The sequence below is a fragment of the Thalassophryne amazonica genome, chromosome 10, assembly GCF_902500255.1.
Source record: "Thalassophryne amazonica chromosome 10, fThaAma1.1, whole genome shotgun sequence".
NCBI lineage: Eukaryota > Metazoa > Chordata > Actinopteri > Batrachoidiformes > Batrachoididae > Thalassophryne > Thalassophryne amazonica.
In genome coordinates, this window is record NC_047112.1 from 86,966,376 (window position 1) to 86,989,447 (window position 23,072).

A 23,072-nucleotide genomic window follows, 5' to 3' on the forward strand; every position below is an offset into this window, starting at 1 on the left:
ATTAGAGAAAAAATTACTCATAACCATCCCAAAGACGTATCGTTATCTTTGGCTGCTTTCAGTGATGCCGGTATTTGGTTAGACTCTTTCTCTCAGATTGTTCTGTCTGAGTTATTTTCATTAGTTACTTCATCCAAACCATCAACATGTTTATTAGACCCCATTCCTACCAGGCTGCTCAAGGAAGCCCTACCATTATTTAATGCTTTGATCTTAAATATGATCAATCTATCTTTATTAGTTGGCTATGTACCACAGGCTTTTAAGGTGGCAGTAATTAAACCATTACTTAAAAAGCCATCACTTGACCCAGCTATCTTAGCTAATTATAGGCCAATCTCCAACCTTCTTTTTCTCTCAAAAATTCTTGAAAGGGTAGTTGTAAAACAGCTAACTGATCATCTGCAGAGGAATGGTCTATTTGAAGAGTTTCAGTCAGGTTTTAGAATTCATCATAGTACAGAAACAGCATTAGTGAAGGTTACAAATGATCTTCTTATGGCCTCAGACAGTGGACTCATCTCTGTGCTTGTTCTGTTAGACCTCAGTGCTGCTTTTGATACTGTTGACCATAAAATTTTATTACAGAGATTAGAGCATGCCATAGGTATTAAAGGCACTGCGCTGCGGTGGTTTGAATCATATTTATCTAATAGATTACAATTTGTTCATGTAAATGGAGAATCTTCTTCACAGACTAAGGTTAATTATGGAGTTCCACAAGGTTCTGTGCTAGGACCAATTTTATTCACTTTATACATGCTTCCCTTAGGCAGTATTATTAGACGGCATTGCTTAAATTTTCATTGTTACGCAGATGATACCCAGCTTTATCTATCCATGAAGCCAGAGGCCACACACCAATTAGCTAAACTGCAGGATTGTCTTACAGACATAAGGACATGGATGACCTCTAATTTCCTGCTTTTAAACTCAGATAAAACTGAACTTATTGTACTTGGCCCCACAAATCTTAGAAACATGGTGTCTAACCAGATCCTTACTCTGGATGGCATTACCCTGACCTCTAGTAATACTGTGAGAAATCTTGGAGTCATTTTTGATCAGGATATGTCATTCAAAGCGCATATTAAACAAATATGTAAGACTGCTTTTTTGCATTTACGCAATATCTCTAAAATTAGAAAGGTCTTGTCTCAGAGTGATGCTGAAAAACTAATTCATGCATTTATTTCCTCTAGGCTGGACTATTGTAATTCATTATTATCAGGTTGTCCTAAAAGTTCCCTGAAAAGCCTTCAGTTAATTCAAAATGCTGCAGCTAGAGTACTGACGGGGACTAGAAGGAGAGAGCATATCTCACCCATATTGGCCTCTCTTCATTGGCTTCCTGTTAATTCTAGAACAGAATTTAAAATTCTTCTTCTTACTTATAAGGTTTTGAATAATCAGGTCCCTTCTTATCTTAGGGACCTCATAGTACCATATCACCCCAATAGAGCGCTTCGCGCTCAGACTGCAGGCTTACTTGTAGTTCCTAGGGTTTGTAAGAGTAGAATGGGAGGCAGAGCCTTCAGCTTTCAGGCTCCTCTCCTGTGGAACCAGCTCCCAATTCGGATCAGGGAGACAGACACCCTCTCTACTTTTAAGATTAGGCTTAAAACTTTCCTTTTTGCTAAAGCTTATAGTTAGGGCTGGATCAGGTGACCCTGAACCATCCCTTAGTTATGCTGCTATAGACTTAGACTGCTGGGGGGTTCCCATAATGCACTGAGTGTTTCTGTCTCTTTTTGCTCTGTATGCACCACTCTGCATTTAATCATTAGTGATTGATCTCTGTTCCCCTCCACAGCATGTCTTTTTCCTGGTTCTCTCCCTCAGCCCCAACCAGTCCCAGCAGAAGACTGCCCCTCCCTGAGCCTGGTTCTGCTGGAGGTTTCTTCCTGTTAAAAGGGAGTTTTTCCTTCCCACTGTCGCCAAGTGCTTGCTCACAGGGGGTCGTTTTGACCGTTGGGGTTTTTCCGTAATTATTGTATGGCCTTGCCTTACAATATAAAGCGCCTTGGGGCAACTGTTTGTTGTGATTTGGCGCTATATAAATAAAATTGATTGATTGATTGACTATTGTAACTCCCTGTATTGCGGGCTTGATCAAATATCCATTCATTGTCTGCAGTTGGTCCAAAACGCTGCAGCACGGTTGCTTACAGGCACCAGAAAGCGGGACCACATAACTCCTCTACTGGCCTCTCTGCACTGGCTTCCAGTCAGTTACAGGATTCATTTTAAGTTGTTGTTGTTGGTGTTTAAATGGATTGGCTTCCTCCTACCTCTCCGAGCTTCTGTCGGTTCATGCTCCAGGTCGAACTATGAGATCGGCCAATCAACTGACTCTGGAAGTGCCGAGATCCCGGCTGAAAACCAGGGGAGACCGTGCATTTTCAGTGGCGGCGCCGAGACTCTGGAACGGGCTTCCTTTGAATGTTCGTATGGCCCTGTCTTTAAACGTCTTCAAGTCTTTATTAAAATCTAATTTGTTTGCTCTGGCTTTCAACTCAAGCTAGTCGACTCCTGATTTAGTTATGATTATCATTTTAGCCATTTTGTTCATGTTGTGTTTTTTTTTTATTATTATTATTTTTTGGGTGTGTTGCAGCACTTTGGGTAGTTTTTCTGTATTAAATGTGCTATATAAATAAAATTGACATTGACAGTGGCAGTTGACAAAAGTAAAGCGACTGGAATCTTTTGGTCTGCATACTTCTAATGGGAAGAAGAGAATAGCACAAGATGTTTTATAAGGATGTGTGACCTTGTAAAAAAAAAAAAACAAAGCTTTTTGTTGTTGAATTACGACGACAAGTCAGCAAGTGGTATAGTTTCAATTAAAGTCCCTGATTCCCTTCGGATATTCTCATCCCTTGCTGAAGTATCCTGTCCCTGTCTGGTCTTCAGCGTATGTCGGTGGTTTTGTTCAGTCTGCATGAGCTCCTCGATCAATTTCTCTTTATCTCTAAGTTCTCTGTTTTGAATTGCTATTAGCTTATCTTTATCCCCGAGGAGTAGTTCTGCTTGCTCCCGTTAGCACTGGTGATAAAACATTGAAGCCTTTAGCCTTTCAATCCCTTTATCATGTTTATCTCAGAGAGATTTCAATTGCTGAAGCTCAGTAGTGTGCTTATTATTTTTCTGATTCAAAGAATTATCCTTTTGCTCCTCAAGTTTTCACTTCCTACAGTTTTTTTTCCACTGTCTAGGACTTTAAGGTAGAAGGCCTTTTGCCTGAACTGCTGTACTTTTGTCACCATCATTTCAGTCTCCTCCTGTTTCTTTGTTAAAAGTTTCCAGTGAGCTTGTTAATCTTATTTTTATGAGTTTCTTTTAATTTCCTGAAGGTTTTGCATTTTTCTCCTCAGCACAACATGATTCTTCTCTTCTTTCTTTTAAAATGAAGCCAGTTTAGCAGCAACATTCTCACACTTCCATCAGAACTTTTACACTTTTGTGAAGATGATGCACTTGATCTGAATTGACTGGGTCCCCTTTCTCCACCTGGATATGCTAATTCAGGCCACACCAACAGTAACGGTGGCCCTCTGGTCATTCTTGCTGCTCACAACGTCTCAAATATTATGCAGTGACTCATTTATATTTGCTCTCCTCTAAACTTCAAGTTGAGCTGACTCACTTTCCTCCTTCCTATAGAAAAGGTTCAATGCAGTGTGGTTGTCATTCTGAGCTCTGCTGTTAAACTCTTACAGGCTGTTTATTACTTTGTCCCAAGAAGCATACTTTTTTGCATCCTTTTCAAATGCTCATAATGTTGTACTAGACACAAAGGTTATGTCTGCTTCTTTCCAGTAAGGAAGGATGTGCATTCACATTCCATAAAGTTTATCGTGCACGGCTGTAAGCACAGATGGAATAAAATGCAGGGCACAGTTTTCAAACATACTATTGACTAGTGTGTTGTCCATGGGGATCCACGGGCTCTAGATTGGGTAGTGCTTATAAAAGAGGTACCTGACATTTTTCAAGGTAATAAATTCAAGTGAACGTGTCTGTGAACAGAGCAAGCAAACTCACACGTGCATGCATAGAACCACATGGCAAAAGAGATATAACACTGTGACAGTTACATTTCGATAAACACCTATTGGGATATTGCATCATTTAATGCATGTTGCACCAGTGTGAAGAGTTCCCACTGATCCTGGACACTCTGAAGCATGCACATAAGCTGTGGTTATTTTCAGCTGGACTTAAGAAAGCATCTGACCTATGCAGATGGAACCATTCCATTCAGTAATTTTTAAGGTAACTTGGAGCTGTTCATTTGTCTTTAACTGCCATGGACTCATTGGATCATTGGAGTGATCCTTCTTTGTCTGTAATAAGGTTGGAGTGCATAATTTAATGCATTTTTGTATCACAGCATAGGTTGTTGTGCATCTTAAGCAGTGTTGTATAGTAACGAAGTAAAAATACTTCACTACTGTACTTAAGTATGTTTTGGGAGAGTGTACTTGAGGTTTTTTAAATTCAGCTTACTTTCACTTTTACTTCACTACATTTCCGACCTTAATTACATACTTCTACTCCGATACATTTTCTATGCTCCATGCCGTTACTCGTTACAAAAACCCCCCCAAAAAAACCACACACACGAAAAAAGTTGGGTTTTCAGCCAGAGACACCACTGATTACTAGTGACTGCAACGAAGTCAGGCCAATTTGTCATGAGGCAAGTCCGGTAGGCTTTTTTGCAGTTGCGCACTTGGGGGGTGTTTGTCAGGAAAATGATCATTTCTCTACATTGATTACAGACCTGCAGCGGGTCTGTAATCAACTCTTCTGCAGCGCGGCGTTGCTTTGAACCTTGAACCAATCGAAGCAGTGCTTCGATCTATGATTTGTGGATTTTATTTCGTTTTATCCTAATTTTTTCCCGCTAAAACCCTGAAGAGCATATGTCTGTGAGTAATATTTAATATTTTTATGTTAAACCGACCTGTTATGGTCTTCTGAAACAGTTGATGGATGTATTTTATAACTTAAAAACGGGACCGATGCTAATGCGTTAGCATGTCTATGGCTTTTTCAGTGTTAAAGGTAGCATTAAGCTGTTCACATCAGGACGTTTGTGTTGATTTGTGTTCGTTGTTGTAAAAGAGTCAAATTGTAATTTTTTTTATTTATTTTATTCATATATTATAGCAACACCAATAATAGTCTACATAATAGACAATAATCGTCAATAATAATAGACTAATAATGTTACAATACAATTTTAGAGAACGAGACAAAAAGAACCTAATGAAACAAAACACAACAGAAAAGATAAAACCATGTAACAATGAAAATAAATAAATACATATAGAAATAAATAACTGTTTCCTGTGAACACCTAGTGAGTAGCCTCATTTAGGTTTTGAAACCTTGTTTCTGTAGTGTTTTTGTGTGATGTGCACAATTTTCAGTATTTTGACTAATACTACCAGTCATTTACAAGCCTAGATAAACTTTTATTTAAAAGAAATCAGTCCGTTTTTGATTATTAACATTTACTTGTACTTTTGCTTTCAATACTTGAGTACATTTAGTTGTACATTACTTGTCATACTTAAGTACAATAAATACTAGATACTTTAAGACTTTTACTTGAGTAGCATTTCAATCGGTTACTTGAACTTCTATCAAAGTATTTTTTTAAATGGATATCTGTACTTTTACTTAAGTGTGATTTTCTGGTACTTTATACAACACTGATCTTAATGATGTATTATCAGCATATAAGTTTTTGTATCAACATTTAATGTATGAAAAACAGCCTGTCAACTGAATCTTTATCCACCACGTCTCCACAAAACAGGGTTAAAATATCGTACAAAGCAGAGGTAATCAAGTTGTTTTTATTTCCATTTGTTTTGTATTTTGGTTTGTTATATTTTTTCAGTTTTATGTTCTTATTATGCATTATCCTGTGTGTGCAGAATGCACATGTGGTGATACCACTTACTGTATACAAGCGGTGTCTAAGTGATGTGTTTTTACAATACTATAAAGTTGCTAGTTTTGCATTTGACCACACCTGCTTTTTAGATGAACATGCCCACACACAAACAAATGAGCACAAATGCATTTGGTATCAAAGCAGAATGGATGAAGTGCATGAAAATGACAACTGCACTGGGTGGAACACACAACTGGGTATATAGAGGTCTTGGACTCTAACCACTGTCCCAAAGCAACAACTGGATGCCTTTGGTTTTAGGTGTCTCCATAGAATCCTTAGATACCACTGGGATTACTTTGGCTCAATTTACTTAAGTCGTGGTCATATGGCACTAACGAAGGACAAAGAAGCCCAAACGAAACAAGAAATCTGGACTTTCTGAGAAATCGTTTAACCTTTGTAACCTTTGTAGCTGGTTCTTCGTCAGAATTTTTAAACTGTTAAAAAATTTTAATGAATAGTGACAACCTCAATTCATCCATATTTTATTTTGCTTTCATTCTTGACGGTTTCTTATCATTTGCTTAGTTTTTGTAATGTCAGCATTGCGTTTGACTTTCATCCAAATTCGTCCAACCATATTGAACGAAGGTTGACAATATCTCAACAAATTAACAACTAAAGCTTTGACTCCATGTTTGGGATGAAAAAGCAACACTTTCATACAGGAAAAATAGCATTAAGAATGTTTTATCAACTACTTTAACTGTTTTCGCACGTTCCAACACTTGTGGCTGGCCTGCATGTGCAGACACGTTGTTGTTGTGAAGACAAACATAATCTCTCACCTGCTGTCAACAAGGACCCGCTTTGGTCACGCCATCATGAATGCTTCTTTTGATTTGTTTTAAGCATCAAGGTTGACGTTCGCTTCATTTTTCTTTTGTTAGTTTTGGTTTTGTTTCGTTCCTTTTTTTGCTCTTGATTCACAGGCTTTTTCTGTGATGGGAAAGATGCAGGATCTTTCATCCACCTTCTCTCCACGATTTGTGACTTTTCGACTTTTTATCCTTCATCCAGCTATCACAGTGTGTCATGTGACTGGGCCCTTAGTAAATGGTCAATGGACTGTATTTATATAGCAGTTTTCCTTCTGCATCAGACACTCAAAGCGCTTTACACATCAATGCCTCACATTCACCTCGATGTGAGGCTGCTGCCATGCAAGGCGCCCACTACTCACCGAGAGCAACTAGGGGATTAAGGACCTTGCCCAAGGGCCCTTAGTGATTTTCCAGTCAGGCTGGGATTTGAACTGAGGATCCTCTGGTCTCAAGCCCAATGCTAAACCACTAGACCATCACCTCCCCTAGAGAGACTCAGAAGATGAGACTATTTGCATTGTGAGGGAGCATCAGCTATGACAATACAACAATGTAGACCATGGGTTCAAATCCCCGCCTGACTGGAAAATCACTAAGGGCCCTTGGGCAAGGCCTTTAATCCCCTATTGCTCCCGGTGTGTAGTGAGCACCTTGTATGGCAGCACCCTGACATCGGGGTGAATGTGAGGCATAATTGTAAAGTGCTTTGAGCGTCTGATTCAGATGGAAAAGCGCTATATAAATGCAGCCCATTTACCATTTATTTTACCATTTGTAGCATGGTAAATAAATAAATGGTAAATGGACTGCATTTATATAGCGTTTTTCCATCTGCATCAGACGCTCAAAGCGCTTTACACATCAATGCTTCACATTCACCCCGATGTCAGGCTGTTGTCATGCAAGGTGCTCACTACACACCGGGAGCAATAGGGGATTAAAGGCCTTGCCCAAGGGCCCTTAGTGACTTTCCGGTCAGGCTGGGATTTGAACCGAGGATCCTCTGGTCTCAAGCCCAATGCTTAACCACTAGACCATTACCTCCCCTTGCATGTTTCCATGAGGTTGGTCCAGTAAACAGATGCCTCAGCTCTGAAGAATTAAGCAACATGATAGCGCCAAGCAGATGTTCATGTACCACCCAGCTGCACCAGACGGAAGGTTACTTTCAGGGTGAACTAATAATCTGCCCAGGTGGTTGTCAATTAGTACTGAGGGTGGTTCCTCAGTGTGGTGGAGACCATGACATGTAGCATCAGTGCATGGTGTCAGACCTGACCTGACCTGTTCCTATAGAATCAAAACACTAAGCTCCATCCTTAGCGCAGTCCATTTCTGCTGAATGTCATGAGGTAACTATATAATGATACGAGGCACAAACATCTCAGTGCAAAGTTGAGAATAGATAACAATAAGCAAATCGCATGTCAGAACAAAGATGGATGAACAGTTAAACTGCTATTTCATAACTGTTTGTGGCTCAAACCCTTTGTCTCTCCTTTGCATTGGAGTATAATTGGCTGTATAATTGCCTCTCCATTACTGTATGGTGACAAACTCAGCTGGTGGCACTATATGTTCTCTCTTAGAGCTTGGATGGTTTAAATTTAAATTAATCATTTTGCTGTGCTGTAGATTTGTTTTTCTGTGTGCATTGCTGGGAATCATTCTTTAAGACCTTACTGTACAGAAGCAAATACATTTAGAAAAGCCAGTGACAGCTGTCTCTGTTTACTGTAGCAGCTTATGTGCATCTATCCACAGCCATGTCACATCCTCAGTGACATATCGCCTCTCTGAGAAAGCCTCAGTCTCTCAACAGTGCAACTCTGAAAATGTATTTGTGTTTAACCGACGTTTCAACACAGAAAGATATAAAAGACTGCAAAAAATGATGGTGTTCAGTAAAGGCAAATATATTTTTGAGGGCTGCTCGAGTACATTTTCTGCTGCATGAGAGAGATTGCAGAACACACTGTGTATTTATTTTCTGTTATATGAAGGGTAGTAGTATACTCCCAATGAAATTAAAATCTGCATGTTCCTGTACTGCAGTTTGACAGAAGTGCTACTCAGCTGTTCATTTCATAGTGTCCACAAGAGAAGCAGCATGTGAGTCCCGGTGGATAAGAACTACAGGAATGTGCTGTAACTTATTTGGCCATGAAAGTTTGGCGCTTTTATCATACTAGATAGCAAGGACAGTGAAGCGTAGCTGACTCATGAGCTGAGACTGCAGAATTTGCTGGAAACAATATCAGATAATTATAATAACTAGCAAGTATGTTGCCACCTGGGGCTGTCAAAGGATGGTTGCGTGATAGTCATCTTTACATCCTCAACATTTTCTGGAGCTAAAATTGCATTTACTGGAAAAATGATTAGAAATTGTGCGTATTTTACATGTTTGGCTTGTGCAGTGACTTATACTTGAGGAGGAAGTGCATGGTCTTGGGGAGTGAGTGAAATTAATAAAACATGGTCTCAAACTGAAAGACCACAATCTTGAACAAATTAAGGAAATAACCTTCATATGCTATTGAATACAAAGACTGAATAACATGCTAGATGGCACTCCACTTGATTACACTTTGTGGGACAGCAATGAGGAGGATGGTTGGGCTAAAGTAAGGCTCACTATAATGTTTTAAAAATGTATAATCAATTAAAAGGTTAAATTACATTTTGCCAGTTTTAGTTCTGAACAGATGTTTTCATCTGTTGAGGGGTCTCAAGAAGCAAATAACAGTATTAATTATCCAGTTACCTTCTGCTCACTAATGTTGCATTGCATTGTAAATAAGTAATGCACCAATTAAATTTATTTTGATTCTAGTTCCATGAAATTGTAGCACTATGTTTCAAAGCAAATGGGAGTTATAGACCAATGCCACTTACGTATGTTTGTTTCCTCTGCATGAAACATTTTTGGACAGATGCAACTCATTTGAACAAATTGGACTCACACTCTGGTGTGATGTGTAGTTCAGAAAAAAAAATGCTATTTTGTGTATCATTCATTAAATTTTTTCAAACATTCATTGATTAACTTTTTCCCATGGATCCATTTATAGAGTGAGAGAGCATTTTTTTAAGCAATACAGAACATCAGCATTTATGCATTCAACCCACATATTCCAGTTAAGGAGGCTAAAGCATATCCCAGCAGTCACTGGGTGACAGGCAGGGTACACTTTGCACATCTCCAATCTATCAAAGATCCCACATGTAGACCAGCCCAGTCTCACTTTTTTTTTCATGCTCCTGTGATGAAATGAGTCAAATTTTCATGACAGGGGTTTTTTTTTAACTCACTATTCCTAACCCTACTCCTACCCCTGACCCTAGTCTTAACCATAACCTAATCTTACTCTTTCCCCCCACCCTAACCATAACCACCCCCAACCTCCCCGCTTCACTTTTTGCTTCATGCAGCCATCATGGAATGAATTAGAATGAATTTGTGCTGCCGTGACGAAAATGAGGCACTTTTCGTCACAATATCACAAACCAACAGATATATTTTGTGCTACTGAATCACGACTTGCCGTGAGACCACGTTGCGTAGACAGACACAGTCAATTTAGAGTTTCCAATTCACTTAACTTGCATGTTTCTGGAAATGGGAGGAAGCCGGAGGACCTGGAAGGGGCCCATGCAAACACATAAAGAATATGCACGCTCCCCACAAAGTACCAGGTCGGAAATGAACCAAGGACCTGCGTGCTGTGAAGCCACAATGCTAACCACTAAGTCACCTCAGTGCCCTATGGTATTTATGGCACACTGCACTTTGTCCTTACAGTGATTTTGTACTTTATCTATACTGTTCACCTAACCTGAATGTCTTTGGAGGTGGGAGGAAGCCAGAGCACCTGTAGGGAACCCACATGAACACGAGGAGAGCATGCAAACTACACACAGAAGGACCCAGGTGGGAAGCGATCCCACAGCCTTGTTGCTGTTAAGCAACAGTGCTAACCACTAAGCCACCACATATAGACACCCCATACAGTTTTAATTTAACACTGGCAATTTTGCTGTACAGGGGTGGCCAGAATAAACTCAGTTGACATGATGGCCGATTAGATTTTAAATAACTTACCATTTGATGATCACATTACTTGAAAATCTATGTAATTGCTGAAGTTCAAATGATTCAACCCTTGGCTTCCCACAGAAAATTAATCCCCAATAAAAGTGTTTCTGGACTCCATTTCAGTAAAACGTATCCCTTTCCAGATCCATTACACGCAGTGGTTTAATTGATCTGGAGGACCCTGGAGCAGAGAACAACGCTGGTGTGCAGTTAAAAACACTCCAAAACAGTTTTTTTTCACAGACAATGAACTTGGTACAGTGAAAACACACAGACACAGCAGTCTGTTCAGCAATAAGGTCTGTATGGAAACCACCTAATTGACCGGTCAGTGTTACAGCTGGGTGTTCGGTATGTGAGAAGACAATCTGACGAGCAGTAGCAAGGTTACTAGCAAGCAAATAAACCAAACAAACAGGAAGAGGGTCAAAATACCATTATCATACCAGGTGAACAGATCAGGAATCGGCAGGCCAGGCTCAGGAAACATGAGGAGGCAGTGTAGATTGTAAACTGGCAATCAAACATGCAAAAATAACACTAGAAAGTACACATGGAAGCAAGATAATCTGGCACAGGAGTGAGGGATTGTGGATGGCTAAATAGTGCATGACAATCAATGGAGTAAGTGATCATGCATATGAAACTGGAAGCTTGTGAACCTAACGCAAAGCCAGTGGAAATATATAAGAAGCAGATGTATCAGAATAAAAGTATCATGAAGAAGAATTCACTGGTGAACCAAATAATTAAAGAATAATAAGCACACAAAAGATGTGAGGAAAACAACAAAGATAGCAGAAAATAAACAATAGATGTCATCAAAACACAAATGAGAGATAGTTGGGCTTTTTTCAAAAAGATGAATAATGAGGCCATGTGTGTTGCAGTGCTTGTTTGGGGCAGGGGTACCACAAAACTAGAACTATAGTTCTGTGAGCAAGCTCAGACCATTATCTGAACTTATTCACAGAACTATAGTTCTAATTTTATTTGTATTTATTTATTTTTGACCGATGATGATGATGTTGATTTGTATATTTACAGTTGTGAATGTCATGGTAGTTTTGGGCTTTTAATGATGTCAGAACAGTTTTTTTTTTTGTTTGTTTGTTTTTTTCATTAAAGTGCGAGGTTTGAATTTATTTTTGATCTTCTCTAATATACACATGATCAAAAGTATACATACATTCACATAAATCTTTTAATACGTTGTGCTCAAGTGTCTTTTAATTTGACACGCCCAAACTCTATTAACTCCTCATTAGTGATCATGACTAACTACAACTGGTAGTTTCTCTTTGCCAGCATAAAAAGGTTGTGTTTGACAGCAGCACTTATTGGACTGGTCAATACTCAGAGCAATGGGAAAGTCCAAGGAACTCAGTGAAGCTCTAAGAGGGAGAACTGTAGTTTTACACAAGTTGGGAAGGTCTCTTTGGAGCCATTTCTAAACAACGGCACATTCCAAGATCACCAATGCAAATAATTTGCACAAGTACCCGTTAGACAGGGGTGGATTCCAGATGCCCATGGGTTCTATTAGCTAGTATATTTTAATTGCAAGCTTGCCATATTTTCTTTGTGAACATGCTAGTTTCACTTTCCTTCAGTTTACATCACTATCCAGTATTGGTCACGCTGTTTCCCTCCTCCTCTTCCTCCCTCCATGTTGTGGATAAGTGGCTGTCCATTTTCATCACTTTGTGTGGTTATGAATAGACTCTGTGGTGTGTTGACTCTGCAAGAAAGCCAGTTAAGTTTGCGTCCACAGCGAATCCTTTTTACTGTGCTGGATCATTTAGCAGCTGCTCACTCACCCCCCCCCCCCCCCCCCCCCGAACCCACTCACGGAGGGTGTGGGGGGAGTGCATTTCCATGCCCTAAGAACTCTAGTCTGAGTATACCCTTCATTTTACAGTGGAGCTGCTGATACAGCAACTTCCTACACGGAACTTTGCATACTGTATGTATTGACTGTGATTGCACGTATTGCCGTCCCTCTGTGTCTCTTTCCCCTATTGTCACTGAATGTAGTGTAGTTTACCTCAGCTGCTGTCACACCTTATTGCTTATTGCTTTGTGTGTGTGTGTCAGCAAATATTTTGTTAGTAGGGTTATGCAAAACTAATGTCAGTTGTCATGAAACTTGGTTTAAGAGAAAAAGTTTGTTGTGGCCTGCTATAAAACCCTTATATATTAGGAAGGATCCAAATAAAGATAGAAATGGGCTTTGGTAAACAGTCAGGTCACATCAGGTCTAGGAGCATTAATTGGTGCTGTGTGTCACCACATCCACCACCCTACAGACCTGCCTTGAGTCCTGGATGGCTCCAGATGGATCCATTCCGACATCATGTGGGCTTCTCCTTGGCCTTCACCCAGCCACTGGGATCCTCAACACTGAGGCACCTGTGTGCTTGATCATGGCTGCCGAAATGGGCCATATGGCCAAAATGTTGGTGCCGATGCTCCCTCACAATGAATGTGATGCTTCTCATGCGAACCTTCATTACATTATCTCGAAGCCTCGAAGGCGGGCTGACGAGCGCCGACGGAGGGCTTTCCAGCAGCAGCAGCCGCGGAGCGGATGGGCCTCGAAGACGGACTGAGCCCCTCGCGGTCAGTCGGTGTAGTTACTGCCCATAAGGTACAACCTTTTTTCCTAACTGTGCAAAATGCCAAAAAAAAAGCCTTAAGTAGTGAAGATCTGGATGAGATTAAACTCTCCCTGAATTTCATGTCAGATGAACTCAGTGGAGTGGTTAAAAAGCAAACTGAACTGCATGGTTTATTGAAGGAGGTTCGTGATCTCAAAAAAATCTTGCAAGAGAAAGACAATAAAATCAGATCATTGGAAAATCGGGTCAATGACCTTGAACAACAAATGAGGATGGAGGAAGTAATTGTTTCAGGACTGAACATTAAGTATCGGACATACGCTCGGGCCACTGCTGTGGGCAGCAGTGCCGATGAAGCAGATGGCACGCGAGAAGAAACTCACTCCCTGGAGCAACAGGTTGTTCAGTTTTTTCTTCCACCGATATCCACATTAATAGTACTGATATTGCTGATTGCCATTCAGTTGCAAGAAGAGACAAAAAGGTGAAACCGGTGATCATCATCCGGTTTGTAAATAGAAAGTTTAAGAATGAATTGTTAAGGCAAACAAAAAAGTTGAAAGGAACCGAGGTGTAGGTGAATGAACATTTGACAAAGAAAATTGCAGAGATTGCAAGACAAGCTAGAGTCCTTCACAAGCAGAAAAAAATTCAAGCGTCATGGACCAGGAACTGTAAAGTGTGGATCAAACTAAATGGAACTCCGGAGGAAGCGAAGGTCATAATGATAAGAGAGCTTGTGGATTTGGATAAATTTAAATGATTGCTCCTTGCTCCTAAGGGAGATAGAGTATCTCGTCAATAGTTTTACAACCTCATTGAAGACAACTTTGGATGCTGTAGCTCCTCTGAAAAAGAGAGCTTTAAATCAGAAGTGTCTGACTCCGTGGTATAACTCACAAACTCGTAGCTTAAAGCAGATAACCCGTAAGTTGGAGAGGAAATGGCGTCTCACTAATTTAGAAGATCTTCACTTAGCCTGGAAAAAGAGTCTGTTGCTCTATAAAAAAGCCCTCCGTAAAGCTAGGACATCTTTCTACTCATCACTAATTGAAGAAAATAAGAACAACCCCAGGTTTCTTTTCAGCACTGTAGCCAGGCTGACAGAGTCAGAGCTCTATTGAGCTGAGTATTCCATTAACTTTAACTAGTAATGACTTCATGACTTTCTTTGCTAACAAAATTTTAACTATTAGAGAAAAAATTACTCATAACCATCCCAAAGACGTATCGTTATCTTTGGTCTATTTGAAGAGTTTCAGTCAGGTTTTAGAATTCATCATAGTACAGAAACAGCATTAGTGAAGGTTACAAATGATCTTCTTATGGCCTCGGACAGTGGACTCATCTCTGTGCTTGTTCTATTAGACCTCAGTGCTGCTTTTGATACTGTTGACCATAAAATTTTATTACAGAGATTAGAGCATGCCATAGGTATTAAAGGCACTGCGCTGCGGTGGTTTGAATCATATTTGTCTAATGGATTACAATTTGTTCATGTAAATGGGGAATCTTCTTCACAGACTAAAGTTAATTATGGAGTTCCACAAGGTTCTGTGCTAGGACCAATTTTATTCACTTTATACATGCTTCCCCTTAGGCAGTATTATTAGACGGTATTGCTTAAATTTTCATTGTTACGCAGATGATACCCAGCTTTATCTATCCATGAAGCCAGAGGACACACACCAATTAGCTAAACTGCAGGATTGTCTTACAGACATAAAGACATGGATGACCTCTAATTTCCTGCTTTTAAACTCAGATAAAACTGAAGTTATTGTACTTGGCCCCACAAATCTTAGAAACATGGTGTCTAACCAGATCCTTACTCTGGATGGCATTACCCTGACCTCTAGTAATACTGTGAGAAATCTTGGAGTCATTTTTGATCAGGATATGTCATTCAAAGCGCATATTAAACAAATATGTAGGACTGCTTTTTTGCATTTACGCAATATCTCTAAAATCAGAAAGGTCTTGTCTCAGAGTGATGCTGAAAAACTAATTCATGCATTTATTTCCTCTAGGCTGGACTATTGTAATTCATTATTATCAGGTTGTCCTAAAGGTTCCCTAAAAAGCCTTCAGTTAATTCAAAATGCTGCAGCTAGAGTACTGACGGGGACTAGAAGGAGAGAGCATATCTCACCCATATTGGCCTCTCTTCATTGGCTTCCTGTTAATTCTAGAATAGAATTTAAAATTATTCTTCTTACTTATAAGGTTTTGAATAATCAGGTCCCATCTTATCTTAGGGACCTCGTAGTACCATATCACCCCAATAGAGCGCTTCGTTCTCAGACTGCAGGCTTACTTGTAGTTCCTAGGGTTTGTAAGAGTAGAATGGGAGGCAGAGCCTTCAGCTTTCAGGCTCCTCTCCTGTGGAACCAGCTCCCAATTCAGATCAGGGAGACAGACACCCTCTCTACTTTTAAGATTAGGCTTAAAACTTTCCTTTTTGCTAAAGCTTATAGTTAGGGCTGGATCAGGTGACCCTGAACCATCCCTTAGTTATGCTGCTATAGACGTAGACTGCTGGGGGGTTCCCATGATGCACTGTTTCTTTCTCTTTTTGCTCTGTATGCACCACTCTGCATTTAATCATTAGTGATCGATCTCTGCTCCCCTCCACAGCATGTCTTTTTCCTGGTTCTCTCCCTCAGCCCCAACCAGTCCCAGCAGAAGACTGCCCCTCCCTGAGCCTGGTTCTGCTGGAGGTTTCTTCCTGTTAAAAGGGAGTTTTTCCTTCCCACTGTAGCCAAGTGCTTGCTCACAGGGGGTCGTTTTGACCGTTGGGGTTTTACATAATTATTGTATGGCCTTGCCTTACAATATAAAGCGCCTTGGGGCAACTGTTTGTTGTGATTTGGCGCTATATAAAAAAATTGATTGATTGATTGATTGTTTCGATAATGTTTATTTGAAGGGATTTTGGTATGTTTTTGTTTCGTTTTCCTCTTTTGTTATGAGACAATTCTTTGCTAAATTTATATCACATACTCGTTTACATGAAATAGTCATATCATATTTAGCCGCATTTTTGGTTTGTCGATTACAACCCTTTTATGATGTCAATTGATTCTTTTCAACTTGCTTCTGCACAGGAGTTTGATCTAAAAGTGTTTGATTACTCTGAACATAAATCTCATAGCATTGATTACAATATAGATCCAGATTGTTTTTTTCTTAAAAATACTACTCACCACTGCAATTACTTTACCGAGGAACAACTTAGACTATTCCATGATAAACGGTTCTTTCTCCATTATACATTTTAATAGTAGAAGTCTTCCTATGAATTTGCCCAAAATTCAGGATTGTTTAAAAAGTGTCAATAACCCCTTTTCTGTCATTGCGGTTACAGAGACATGGTTGAGGGATGAGCACATGGACACAGTCTGGCTCAATGGTTATGAACTTTTTGTTATAAATAGGATGAATAAAAGGGCCGGTGGCGTGGCACTTTACGTCAGTTCTAGTTATCAGTGTGAAATTGTCAATAATATGTCTTTTTCTTTTGATAATGTTATGGAATGTGTCTCAGTGGAAATTAAATGTGAAAAATCAAAAAACATAATCATAAGTTGTATTTACAGAGCTCCTGGATCAAACACATATTTTTGTGGATAAATTGACAGATATGTATAACACCTATAAAAATAATAAGCTTTTGTTTATCTGTGGAGACTTCAATATGGATTTCCTCAATCCTCATTGTCAATCACACATAGATGAATTTATTAATTCCGTATTTAGTATGGGATTGTATCCAGTAATTACTCATCCAGCTAGGATAACTAGGAATTCATCAACACTTATTGACAAACATTACTATTGGAAACATAATGGGTGGACTTCTCATTAGTGATATCAGTGACCAATCTGCCTGTTTTTGTTGTTTTCAGTTCATTAGTTGATAAAATTGACCACATTAATATTACAAACTTCACAAGGAAAATAACAAAGGAAACTATGGAAAAGCTTAGGGTGGATTTAAGACAGCAAAATTGGAGTGACATTTACATTGAGGATGTTGATCAATCTTACGAATTATTCATTTCTATTATTTCCAATTTATATGATAGACATTGCCCTTGTGTGTTAAAAAATGGAAAAAGCTAAGCAAAGATAAACCTTGGATCACTAAGGGACTTCTGAATGTAAAAGAATGTAAAAGAAAAATGTTTTGTACAAGCAGTTTTTAAAATCTAGAACAATTGAAGCTGAGATAAGATATAAGTCATATAAAAACAAACTAACATACATTATGCAGTCGTGTAAAAGACAGTATTATAGTGATTTATTGGAAAAAATAAAATGAATATAAAGGGTACTTGGAGGTTCTTAAATTAAATCATAATAAGAAAAAAGATGTCAAAGAATATCCTGCCTATTTTTATACAAATACTGACACAATTGTTAAAGAAAACAAAGCTATTGCAGATCATTTTAATGGTTATTTTGTTAACGTGGGTAAAAACGTAGCAAATTCAATTGTTCCTTCCAAAACATGCTCCTTGAATTACAGCAAAACAATAGAAACAGTTTGTGATTCAATGTTTATTAGAGGAACGGATGAAAAAGAAATTATTGATATAGTTCACAAACTTAAAGGGAAAAAAATCAACTGATAGTGACCGTTTTATGTTTTTGGTTAAAAATATTATTGATTGCATCCTTAAGCCTTTAACATATATCTGTAATTTGTCATTAATGACTGGGAAATTTCCTTTCAAAATGAAAATAGCTAAAGTGATCCCATTGTTCAAATCTGGTGACAAGCATGTCTTTTGCAATTATAGGCCAATCTCCCTCTGGGACAGCTCCTGGACAAGATGGAGAACGAATTAAATAAGTTTAAAAAATGGTTTGATTTAAATAAATTATCGCTCCATTTTGGTAAAACTAAGTGTATCATATTTGCAAATAAGTCCAGGAATTTAAGCAAAAAACTATTACTACATGATATTGAAATTGTAACAGATACAAAATTTCTTGGTGTTCATATTGATGATAGATTAAGCTGGAAAACACATACGTGGTGTGTCCATAAAGTAACGGTCCTTTTTATTTTTTTTTTAAACTATATGGATTTCATTCATATGTTTTTACGTCAGACATGCTTGAACCCTTGTGTGCATGCGTGAGTTTTTCCATGCCTGTCGGTGACGTCATTCGCCTGTGAGCACGCCTTGTGGAAGGAGTGGTCCCGCCCCCTCGTCAGATTTTCATTGTCTGGAAATGGTGGAATGAAAAGGACTTTTTTTCCATCAGAATTTTTTCAGAAGCTGTTAGAGACTGGCACCTGGAAACCATTCTAAAAAGTTATCTGGCTTTTGGTGAAAATTTTACTGGCTTCACAGAGAATAAGGACTTTAACTACAGCTTTAAGGACCCCTTTAAGGACGGTCGGTGCGCCGCGCTCCGAGCTGCGACGTCGCGGCACAAACCACTGGATCATTTCTAAGCTGAAGGCTCTGTGGATACGAAACCGTTGTGTGCTCTATCTCTGGTTATCACAAGAGCTGGACATCAGCCATTTTCTGGCAGATTTCACTTTCAACAAGAGATTTTGTCATGGAAAGCCGCACGGAGGCTTCGCGCGTCACGACCGATTCACTGATGAAGCGAGACAAAGGAACACCTCCGTTTCTGAGTGTTAGAGGACAAGTTTGGACATGTCCAGCTCTCCACAAGTTCTCTTATACTCACTTGACTGGTAAGCACTGAAAGCCGAGATAGGCATGTCCAAACTTGTCCTCTAACACTCCGAAACGGAGGTGTTCCTTTGTCTCGCTTCATCAGCGAATCGGTCGTGACGCGCGAAGCCTCCGCGCGGCTTTCCATGACAAAATCTCTTGTTAAAAGTGAAATCTGCTGGAAAATGGCTGATAACAGCTCTTGTGATAACCAGAGAAAGAGCACACGATGGTCTCGTATCCACAGAGCCATCAGCTTAGAAATGATCCAGTGGTTTGTGCCGCAACATCGCAGCTTGGAGCGCGGCGCACCGACCGTCCTTAAAGGGGTCCTTAAAGCTGTAGTTAAAGTCCTTATTCTCTGTGAAGCCAGTAAAATTTTCACCAAAAGCCAGATAACTTTTTAGAATGGTTTCCAGGTGCCAGTCTCTAACAGCTTCTGAAAAAATTCTGATGGAAAAAAAGTCCTTTTCATTCCACCATTTCCAGACAATGAAAATCTGACGAGGGGGCGGGACCACTCCTTCCACAAGGCGTGCTCACAGGCGAATGACGTCACCGACAGGCATGGAAAAACTCACGCATGCACACAAGGGTTCAAGCATGTCTGACGTAAAAACATATGAATGAAATCCATATAGTTTAAAAAAAAAATAAAAAGGACCGTTACTTTATGGACACACCACGTATGTGTTTTCCAGCTTAATCTATCATCAATATGAACACCAAGAAATTTTGTATCTGTTACAATTTCAATATCATGTAGTAATAGTTTTTTGCTTAAATTCCTGGACTTATTTGCAAATATGATACACTTAGTTTTACCAAAATGGAGCGATAATTTATTTAAATCAAACCATTTTTTAAACTTATTTAATTCGTTCTCCATCTTGTCCAGGAGCTGTCCCAGAGGGAGATTGGCCTATAATTGCAAAAGACATGCTTGTCACCAGATTTGAACAATGGGATCACTTTAGCTATTTTCATTTTGAAAGGAAATTTCCCAGTCATTAATGACAAATTACAGATATATGTTAAAGGCTTAAGGATGCAATCAATAATATTTTTAACCAAAAACATAAAACGGTCACTATCAGTTGATTTTTTTCCCTTTAAGTTTGTGAACTATATCAATAATTTCTTTTTCATCCGTTCCTCTAATAAACATTGAATCACAAACTGTTTCTATTGTTTTGCTGTAATTCAAGGAGCATGTTTTGGAAGGAACAATTGAATTTGCTACGTTTTTACCCACGTTAACAAAATAACCATTAAAATGATCTGCAATAGCTTTGTTTTCTTTAACAATTGTGTCAGTATTTGTATAAAAATAGGCAGGATATTCTTTGACATCTTTTTTCTTATTATGATTTAATTTAAGAACCTCCAAGTACCCTTTATATTCATTTTATTTTTTCCAATAAATCACTATAATACTGTCTTTTACACGACTGCATAATGTATGTTAGTTTGTTTTTATATGACTTATATCTTATCTCAGCTTCAATTGTTCTAGATTTTAAAAACTGCTTGTACAAAACATTTTTCTTTTACATTCTTTTACATTCAGAAGTCCCTTAGTGATCCAAGGTTTATCTTTGCTTAGCTTTTTCCATTTTTTAACACACAAGGGCAATGTCTATCATATAAATTGGAAATAATAGAAATGAATAATTCGTAAGATTGATCAACATCCTCAATGTAAATGTCACTCCAATTTTGCTGTCTTAAATCCACCCTAAGCTTTTCCATAGTTTCCTTTGTTATTTTCCTTGTGAAGTTTGTAATATTAATGTGGTCAATTTTATCAACTAATGAACTGAAAACAACAAAAACAGGCAGATTGGTCACTGATATCACTAATGAGAAGTCCACCCATTATGTTTCCAATAGTAATGTTTGTCAATAAGTGTTGATGAATTCCTAGTTATCCTAGCTGGATGAGTAATTACTGGATACAATCCCATACTAAATACGGAATTAATAAATTCATCTATGTGTGATTGACAATGAGGATTGAGGAAATCCATATTGAAGTCTCCACAGATAAACAAAAGCTTATTATTTTTATAGGTGTTATACATATCTGTCAATTTATCCACAAAAATATGTGTTTGATCCAGGAGCTCTGTAAATACAACTTATGATTATGTTTTTTGATTTTTCACATTTAATTTCCACTGAGACACATTCCATAACATTATCAAAAGAAAAAGACATATTATTGACAATTTCACACTGATAACTAGAACTGACGTAAAGTGCCACGCCACCGGCCCTTTTATTCATCCTATTTATAACAAAAAGTTCATAACCATTGAGCCAGACTGTGTCCATGTGCTCATCCCTCAACCATGTCTCTGTAACCGCAATGACAGAAAAGGGGTTATTGACACTTTTTAAACAATCCTGAATTTTGGGCAAATTCATAGGAAGACTTCTACTATTAAAATGTATAATGGAGAAAGAACCGTTTATCATGGAATAGTCTAAGTTGTTCCTCGGTAAAGTAATTGCAGTGGTGAGTAGTATTTTTAAGAAAAAAACAATCTGGATCTATATTGTAATCAATGCTATGAGATTTATGTTCAGAGTAATCAAACACTTTTAGATCAAACTCCTGTGCAGAAGCAAGTTGAAAAGAATCAATTGACATCATAAAAGGGTTGTAATCGACAAACCAAAAATGCGGCTAAATATGATATGACTATTTCATGTAAACGAGTATGTGATATAAATTTAGCAAAGAATTGTCTCATAACAAAAGAGGAAAACGAAACAAAAACATACCAAAATCCCTTCAAATAAACATTATCGAAACAATCAATCAATCAATCAATTTTTTTATATAGCGCCAAATCACAACAAACAGTTGCCCCAAGGCGCTTTATATTGTAAGGCAAGGCCATACAATAATTATGTAAAACCCCAACGGTCAAAACGACCCCCTGTGAGCAAGCACTTGGCTACAGTGGGAAGGAAAAACTCCCTTTTAACAGGAAGAAACCTCCAGCAGAACCAGGCTCAGGGAGGGGCAGTCTTCTGCTGGGACTGGTTGGGGCTGAGGGAGAGAACCAGGAAAAAGACATGCTGTGGAGGGGAGCAGAGATCGATCACTAATGATTAAATGCAGAGTGGTGCATACAGAGCAAAAAGAGAAAGAAACAGTGCATCATGGGAACCCCCCAGCAGTCTACGTCTATAGCAGCATAACTAAGGGATGGTTCAGGGTCACCTGATCCAGCCCTAACTATAAGCTTTAGCAAAAAGGAAAGTTTTAAGCCTAATCTTAAAAGTAGAGAGGGTGTCTGTCTCCCTGATCTGAATTGGGAGCTGGTTCCACAGGAGAGGAGCCTGAAAGCTGAAGGCTCTGCCTCCCATTCTACTCTTACAAACCCTAGGAACTACAAGTAAGCCTGCAGTCTGAGAACGAAGCGCTCTATTGGGGTGATATGGTACTACGAGGTCCCTAAGATAAGATGGGACCTGATTATTCAAAACCTTATAAGTAAGAAGAATAATTTTAAATTCTATTCTAGAATTAACAGGAAGCCAATGAAGAGAGGCCAATATGGGTGAGATATGCTCTCTCCTTCTAGTCCCCGTCAGTACTCTAGCTGCAGCATTTTGAATTAACTGAAGGCTTTTTAGGGAACCTTTAGGACAACCTGATAATAATGAATTACAATAGTCCAGCCTAGAGGAAATAAATGCATGAATTAGTTTTTCAGCATCACTCTGAGACAAGACCTTTCTGATTTTAGAGATATTGCGTAAATGCAAAAAAGCAGTCCTACATATTTGTTTAATATGCGCTTTGAATGACATATCCTGATCAAAAATGACTCC

The 23,072-nt window shown here is 38.8% G+C and overlaps 1 protein-coding gene and 1 long non-coding RNA gene across 2 annotated transcripts in view; one reads left to right on the forward strand and one right to left on the reverse strand.

Annotated features, from left to right (window-relative positions):
* Positions 1–23,072, forward strand: part of dab1a (DAB adaptor protein 1a) — a 929,000-nt gene that overhangs the window by 279,480 nt on the left and 626,448 nt on the right. The window lies entirely within an intron of this gene.
* The window catches only part of LOC117519140, a 47,013-nt gene continuing 36,489 nt past the window's right edge, over positions 12,549–23,072 (reverse strand). The window contains exon 2 of the long non-coding RNA XR_004563185.1: positions 12,549–12,641. This is a non-coding gene — a long non-coding RNA (uncharacterized LOC117519140). The remainder of the gene's footprint in view (positions 12,642–23,072) is intronic.